General features: G+C 42.1%; 1 pseudogene; it reads left to right on the plus strand.

The window, feature by feature from the left end:
* The first annotated feature begins 6,601 nt into the window (after positions 1-6,601).
* Positions 6,602-7,724, plus strand: LOC128048942 (rab9 effector protein with kelch motifs-like; annotated as a pseudogene).
* Positions 7,725-8,394: the final 670 nt, after the last annotated feature.

Raw genomic sequence — 8,394 nt, forward strand, 5'->3', positions numbered from 1 at the left:
CACCCCACTACTGTTACCCTGCAGATATTTTCCTCTCTTGGTTAATGCATTTTTTTCTTTGTTGCTAGGTTATACCATTTAGGATTTCTATTAGTTATAGTAAAAGCTAAAATTTTGAGTCCTTTTATTTCTTAAATTGCATTGATTTAGTCTCATACTTAAATGGTTCCTATCTTATATATATAATTTTCTAACCTAGAGGGGGAGGATGGGGAGGGAGGTGGAAGGGAGGTTCAAAAGGGAGGGGATATATGTGTACCTATGGCTGATTCATGTTGAGGTTTGACAGAAAACAGAAAAATTCTGTAAAGCAATTATCCTTTAATAAAAAATTAATTAATTAAAAAATAAATAGTTTTCTGAGACCAACTTCATCTTCTTATATGAAGAATTCCAGTAATATGTTGATATATTAATACAATACAGTACATTGATAAGTTATCATTCTTAAGAACTGCTTGGAGTTTTATACTATTCTTTTCTAAATTAAGTTTTATTGGAGTGTAGTAGCTTTACAATGCTGTTAGTTTCTACTGTACAGCAAAATGAATCTGCTTTACTTATACATATAACCCCTCCCTTTTTTGAACTTCCTTTCCAATCAGCTCACAACAATATATTAAGTAGAGGTTTCTGTGCTATATAGTGGATTCTCATTAGTTATCTGTTTTATGCATAATATGTATATATGCTAATCCCAATCTCCCAATTCATCCTAGTGCTCTTTCCCCCCATAGTATCCATACAGTTGCTCTCTACATCTGTGTCTCTATTTCTGCTTTGTAAATAAGTTCATCTGTGTGATATTTCTAGATTCCACATGTAAGTGGTATTATATGATATTTGTTTTTCTCTTTATGACTTACTCTGTATGACAGTCTCTAGGTCTATACATAATTCTACTAATGGCACTATTTTGTTCCTTTAGATAGATGAATCATATTCCATTGTATATATGTAGCACATCTTCATTATCCATTCCTATGTTGAAGGATATTTAGATTCCTTCCATGTCCAGGTTGTTGTAAATGGTGCTGCAAAGAACATTCAGGTGCAATGCTCCAGTTCCAGCTCCCAGCCTCTGTGAGAGCTGGTGAACATTGATTCCAGTCTGGGGTATATAGCGTTGTGGCACCAATGTCTGTGTGGTTCTCACTCTATCCAGTCTGACACAGATCTGCTGCTTCACCCTCCTCTGACAGCCTCAAATGCTTCCCTTCTGTCTCAACCAAATTCCCCAACAGTGAGGGGCCTTTCTCAGACATGGGAATTTCTCCTGGTTCAGCTCCCCCACCCCAGGGTGCAGGCCCAGTCCTTCTTTTCCTCCTTTTCCTTCTACCTTTTGTTATTTCATTCTACTTAGTTATGCTCGGATCCATTTAGTCCTTTCCAATGACCAAGGTCTTCCGGTAGTGTTCAGTCAGTGTTCTGAGAGAATTGTTCCATCTGTGGATGTACTCCTGATGCATCCATGGAGAGAGATGCACTCCATGTCCATCCATTTCTCAACCATCTTGGAATGCTGTGAACTATTTTTCCTTATTCTCAGATACTCCTATAAGCCAATTCAAATTCTGAAGAAAAATCTAGGTAATTGCACTGTAAAAGAAAGCAAGAGAAGTCAAAAGGCATGTAATTATACATGTTCAGTTCATTTCAGTCACTCAGTCGTGTCCTACTCTTTGCGACCCCATGATCACAGCACACCAGGCCTCCCTGTCCATCACCAACTCCCAGAGTTCACTCAGACTCACGTCCATCGAGTCAGTGATGCCATCCAGCCATCTCATCCTGGGTCAGCCCCTTCTCCTCTTGCCCTCAATCCCTCCTCAGAGTCTTTTCCAATGAGTCAACTCTTCGCATGAGGTGGCCAAAGTACTGGAGTTTCAGCTTTAGCATCATTCCTTCCAAAGAAATCCCAGGGTTGATCTCCTTCAGAATCGACTGGTTGGATCTCCTTGCAGTCGAAGGGACTCTCAAGAGTCTTCTCCAACACCACAGTTCAAAAGCATCAATTCTTCGGCACTCAGCTTTCTTCACAGTCCAACTCTCACATCCATACATGACCACAGGAAAAACCATAGCCTTGACCAGATGGACCTTAGTCAGCAAAGTAATGTCTCTGCTTTTGAATATGCTATCTAGGTTGGTCACAACTTTTCTTCCAAGAAGTAAGCGTCTTTTAATTTCATAGCTGCAGTCACCGTCTGCAGTGATTTTGCAGGCCCCCCCCCCCCAAATTCTGACACTGTTTCCACTGTTTCCCCATCTATTTCCCATGAAGTGATGGGACCAGATGCCATGATCTTCATTTTCTGAATGTTGAGCTTTAAGCCAAATTTTTCACTCTCCTCTTTCACTTTCATCAAGAGGCTTTTTAGCTTCTCTTCACTTTCTGCCATAAGGGTGGTGTCATCTGCATATCTGAGGTTATTGATATTTCTCCCGGCAATCTTGATTCCAGCTTGTGTTTCTTCCAGTCCAGCATTTCTCATGATGTACTCTGCATATAAGTTAAATAAGCAGGGTGACAATATACAGCCTTGACATACTCCTTTTCCTGTTTGGAACCAGTCTGTTGTTCCATGTCCAGTTCTAACTTGCTTCCTGACCTGCATACAGATTTCTCAAGAGGCAGGTCAGGTGGTCTTGTATTCCCATCTCTTTCATAATTGTCCACAGTTTATTGTGATCCACACAGTCAAAGGCTTTGGCATAGTCAAGAAAGCAGAAATAGATGTTTTTCTGGAACTCTTTTGCTTTTTCGATGATCCAGCGGATGTTGGCAATTTGACCTCTGGTTCCTCTGCCTTTTCTAAAACCAGCTTGAGCATCAGGGAGTTCACGGTTCATGTACCGCTGAAGCCTGGCTTGGAGAATTTTGAGCATTACTTTACTAGCATGTGAGATGAGTGCAATTGTGCGGTAGTTTGAGCATTCTTTGGCATTGCCTTTCTTTGGGATTGGAATGAAAACTGACCTTTTCCAGTCCTGTGGCCACTGCTGAGTTTTCCAAATTTGCTGGCATATTGAGTGCAGTACTCTCACAGCATCATCTTTCAGGACTCGAAATAGCTCAACTGGAATTCCATCACCTTCCCTAGCTTTTTCATAGTGATGCTTTCTAAGGCCCACTTAACTTCACATTCCAGGATGTCTGGCTCTAGATGAGTGATCACACCATCGTGATTATCTGGGTTGTGAAGATCTTTTTTGTACAGTCCTTTGTATTCTTGCCACCTCTTCTTAATATCTTCTGCTTCTGTTAGGTCTATACCATTTCTGTCCTTTATAGAGCCCATCTTTGCATGAAATTGCTGGGAGCCGGCGTGAGGAACTCCGCCCATGTCAAAGGTCATGAGGAAGGAGGCTTCGGCACATGCAAAGGCGGGATCGAGCCTCAGGAAACCCCCTGTTCCTGAGCATCTACCCCCAAAACCAGAGTCTGTTTTATGCTCTCACCTACACCTCTGACTTTACGGGGGGATCTCCCCCATCACCATTTCTCTTGGAGGAGGAGTTAACGTGCAGCTCCAGTTAATAAAAATCCTGGGCGTGACAAGAATGTTTCAACTTACAAACTCCTCTCAAGGTTCTCCAGCCTGCCTGAGCAGGTTCGTCCAGCCACATGTGATTGTTTACAGCCTCCCAACAGTGAGAGGCACGAGATGCTTTAAACTTTCTATATATAGACTCTTTTGAAAAGTTAGAAAATTATTAGTATAGTCTAGTCAGTTGACTAGGAATTATAATGGTGAAGGGTTTTTCATTTGTTGTGCCAATAATTACTGCTGATTCCCTGTCCTGGGTGTGACAAGGGTGTCTCAGGTCAAACCTCTCTGTTGACAGACTAGCTTGTGTGACAACCTCTCAACCATAAACAGCACAGAGAGTTTGGAGTATGTTGAAAGTTTTAATTAGCATAGGGCTTTTCTCATTGTTGAGTCAATGATTGACACCAGGCCTCCATATCCTTAGGCACCTGGGAATACATTAATCAATGTATTTGGAATATAGAAAAGGAAATATAGTAGTTTTTGATGTTAGCAATAGTAGACATTTTGAGTTAATGAATTTTCTCTTTTGTTATAGATCACTGTACTCTGTTGTAAATCACTGTGTCCTTGCTATGTAAAAATGTAACTTTATCACTATCTTAAGATTAAATAGATCTTAAGGGGAATACTGTTCAGTTCAGTTCAGTTCAGTTGCTCAGTCGTGTCTGACTCTTTGCGACCCCATGAATCGCAGCACACCAGGCCTCCCTGTCCATCACCATCTCCCGGAGTTCACTCAGACTCACGTCCATCGAGTCCGTGATGCCATCCAGCCATCTCATCCTGGGTCAGCCCCTTCTCCTCCTGCCCCCTTCTCCTCCTGCCCCTAATCCCTCCCAGCATCAGAGTCTTTTCCAATGAGTCAACTCTTCGCATGAGGTGGCCAAAGTACTGGAGTTTCAGCTTTAGCATCATTCCTTCCAAAGAAATCCCAGGGCTGATTTCCTTTAGAATGGACTGGTTGGATCTCCTTGCGGTCCAAGGGACTCTCAAGAGTCTTCTCCAACACCACAGCTCAAAAGCATCAATTCTTATCCACTCGCCGCCAGTCCAGGTTCGATGCATGATACTGGATGCTTGGGACTGGTGCACTGAGACGACCCAGAGGGGTGGTACAGGGAGGGAGGAGGGAGGGGAGTTCAGGATGGGGAACACGTGTATACCTGTGGTGGATTCATGTTGGTGTATGGCAAAACCAATACAATATTGTTAAGTAATTAACCTTCAATTAAAATAAATAAATTCATTAAATTAAAAAAAAGCATCAGTTCTTCGGTGCTCAGCTTTCTTCACAGTCCAACTCTCATATCCATACATGACCACTGGAGAAAACCATAACCTTGACTAGAAGGTCCTTTGTTGACAAAGTAATGTCTCTGCTTTTTAATATGCTATCTAGGTTGGTCATAACTTTCCTTCCAAGGAGTAAGCGTCTTTTAATTTCATGGCTGCAGTCACCATGTGCAGTGATTTTGGAGCCCAGAAAAATAAAGTCAGCCACCGTTTCCACTGTTTTCCCATCTATTTCCCATGAAGTGATGGGACTGGATGCCATGATCTTAGTTTTCTGAATGTTGAGCTTTAATCCAACTTTTTCACTTTCCTCTTTCACTTTCATCAAGAGGCTCTTTAGTTTTCTTCACTTTCTGCCATAAGGGTGGTGTCATCTGCATATCTGAGGTTATTATTTCTCCCAGCAGTCTTGATTCCAGCTTGTGCTTCCTCCAACCCAGCATTTCTCATGATGTACTCTGGATATAAGTTAAATAAGCAGGGTGACAATATACAGCCTCAACATACTCCTTTTCCTATTTGGAACCAGTCTGTTGTATTGGAGAAATGCAAACAAATCTAAAGTGAGGTATCACCTCACACCAGTCAGAATGCTTACAATAAAAAATTCTACAAACAATATATGCTGGAGAGAGTGTGGAGAAAACAGAATGCTCCTACACTATTGGTGAGAATGTAAATTGATACAGTCACTGTGGAGAACAATATGGAGGTTCCTTAAAAAACTAAAAATAAAACTAACATATGGCCCAGCAATCCCATTCCTGGGCATATGCTCAGAGAAATTAATAATTAAAGAAGATATGTGTACCTGAATGTTCATTGCAGCACTATTTACAATAACCAGGGCATGGAAGTAACCCAAATGTTCATCCAGAGAGGAATGGAAAAAGAAGATTTAGTGTATATATATACAATGGCATATTAGCCCATAAAGGAATGAAACAGTGCCATTTGCAAAGACATAGATGGACCTGCTGCTAAGTCGCTTCAGTCGTGTCTGACTCTGTGCGACCACATAGACAGCAGCCCACCAGGCTCCCCGGTCCCTGGGATTCTCCAGGCAAGAACACTGAAGTGGGTTTCCATTTCCTTCTCCAATGCATGAAAGTGAAAAATGAAAGTGAAGTCGCTCAGTCGTGCCTGACTCTTAGTGACCCCAAGGACTGCAGCCTACCAGGCTCCTTCGTCTATGGGATTTTCCAGGCAAGAGTACTGGAGTGGGTTGCCATTGCCTTCTCCAGATGGACCTAGAGACTGTCATTTAAAGTGAAGTATGTCAGAAAGAGAAAAACAGATATCATTTAATATCACTTACATGTGGAATCTAGAAAAATGTTACAGATGAACTTATTCTCAAAGCAAAAATAGAGACACAGATGTAGAACACAAAAGTATAGTTACCATGGGGTAGGGGGCAGGGGGCGGGAAGGGATGGTGAGGGAATTAAGATATTGAGATCAACATATATACACATTATGTATAATATAGTTGACTAATGAGTACCTAGTGTATAGCACAGGAAAACTCTATTCAATAACAGGAGTAGGGTGTTAAAAGATGAGTAACACTTATTCTTAAATATGAAGTAATATTGATAACAAAAAGAAAGCATTACCATTCGACATAAGACACTGTCAATAGTATCCTTCAAGTTAGTCCAAAACAAGAAAAAGAAAGTGAAAAATCACGCTGAGCCCCACTGGGGCAGAGTCACAGCCGGGGACTGGCCTAAACCGCCGCCGGACATCATGAAGCAGCTGCCAGTCTTGGAGCCTGGAGACAAGCCCAGGAAAGAAACATGGTACACCCTGACCCCGGTTGGAGACAGCCTCTGTGCACAGGTTGGTCACAGGTGCTCATATTTACCCCCTGTTGGTGATGCCGAGAGAGGGAATGTCTTCATTGTTGGGAGAGCAGATCCAAACAGAAGCTTCTCAGATGTGCACACCATAGATCTGGGAACACGCCAGTGGGATTTAGCCACCTCAGAGGGCCTCCTGCCCCGGTATGACCATACCAGCTTCATTCCCTCCTGCACACCTCACAGCATCTGGGTGTTTGGAGGGGCTGACCAGTCAGGAAATCGAAACTGCCTGCAAGTTCTGAATCCTGATACCAGGACTTGGACTACCCCAGAGGTGACCGGCCCACCGCCATCCGCAAGAACATTCTGCACGTCATCAGCAGCCATTGGAGACCAGCTGTATATCTTTCAGGGTGGAGAGAGAGATGCCCAGCCCATGCAGGATGTGCAGCTTCATGTGTTTGATGCAAAACACCCTGAACTGGTCACAACCAAAGACATAGGGAAAACCTCCATCCCCACGACATGGTCACGTGATGGTGGCAGCAGGGACAAAGCTCTTCATCCATGGAGGCTTGGCAGGCCTTGACAGTTTCTATAATGATCTCCATTGCACTGAAATCAGTGACATGCAGTGGCAGAAGCTAAGGCCCATTGGGGCAGCTCCCACAGGCTGTGCTGCCCACTCAGCTGTGGCTGTGGGGAAACACCTGTATGTCTTTGGAGGAATGACTCCCACAGGAGCCCTGAATACAATGTACCAGTATCACATATAAAAGCAGGTTTGGACCTTGCTTAAATTTGATAATTCTCCACCTGCTGGACGGTTGGACCATTCCATGTGTATCATTCCATGGCCTGGGACGTGTACTTCTGAGAAGGAAGATTCAAATTCTGCCACTGTAAACTGTGATGCTGAGAAAGGGGATTCCATTGAGAAAGGAGTTACTCAAGGTGGTGACTCACATGAAGAAAGTCAGGCTGACACACTGCTCTGTTTTGTGTTCAGTGGAATGAATACAGAAGGGGAAATCTATGACGATTGTATTGTGACTGCAGTTGATTAATAAAACCCATGTTTTTACTCCAAAAAGAAAAAAAAATCAGGCTGAGTTACAGCTTTGTTTGGAACTATTCTCTGGATGTCAATTATTTATGGACATTGAAAGCAAAACCAGTATTGAATATGTGTGTTAACCTATTATGGGTAATACACAGCAACAAAAATGTACTTAACACTCCTTTAAAGAAGCTGAGATAGTAAATTTTATTTTATATGCATTTAGTCAAAATTATAAAAAAATAAAATGAGAAAGTATCAACAAAAACAAATATATATTGAGGGTAATCACAGAATTAAAAAAACACAGGTCAATTCTCTTCACAAGATGTCAAAAAGAATGAGCAATTTTGAAAACTATGAAAACTAAAAGTAAAATATTAAACTGTAAAAGTGAAGTCGCTCAGTTGTGTCTGACTCTTTGTGACCCCATAGGCTGTAGCCTGTCAGACTCCTCCGTCCATGGGATTTTCCAGGCAAGAGTACTGGAGTGGGTTGCCATTTCCTTCTCCAGAGGATCTTCCCGACACAGGGATTGACACCGGGTATACTTGCATTATAGACAGACGCTTTACCATCTGAGCCACCAGGGAAGATCATTATTTAACTGTATTACTAAACAAAAATTGATTGTAAAATATAATATCATCTCATTTAAAAATATAAAGTATGAAAAA

This window comes from Budorcas taxicolor, chromosome 5 (assembly GCF_023091745.1).
Source record: "Budorcas taxicolor isolate Tak-1 chromosome 5, Takin1.1, whole genome shotgun sequence".
Taxonomy (NCBI): domain Eukaryota; kingdom Metazoa; phylum Chordata; class Mammalia; order Artiodactyla; family Bovidae; genus Budorcas; species Budorcas taxicolor.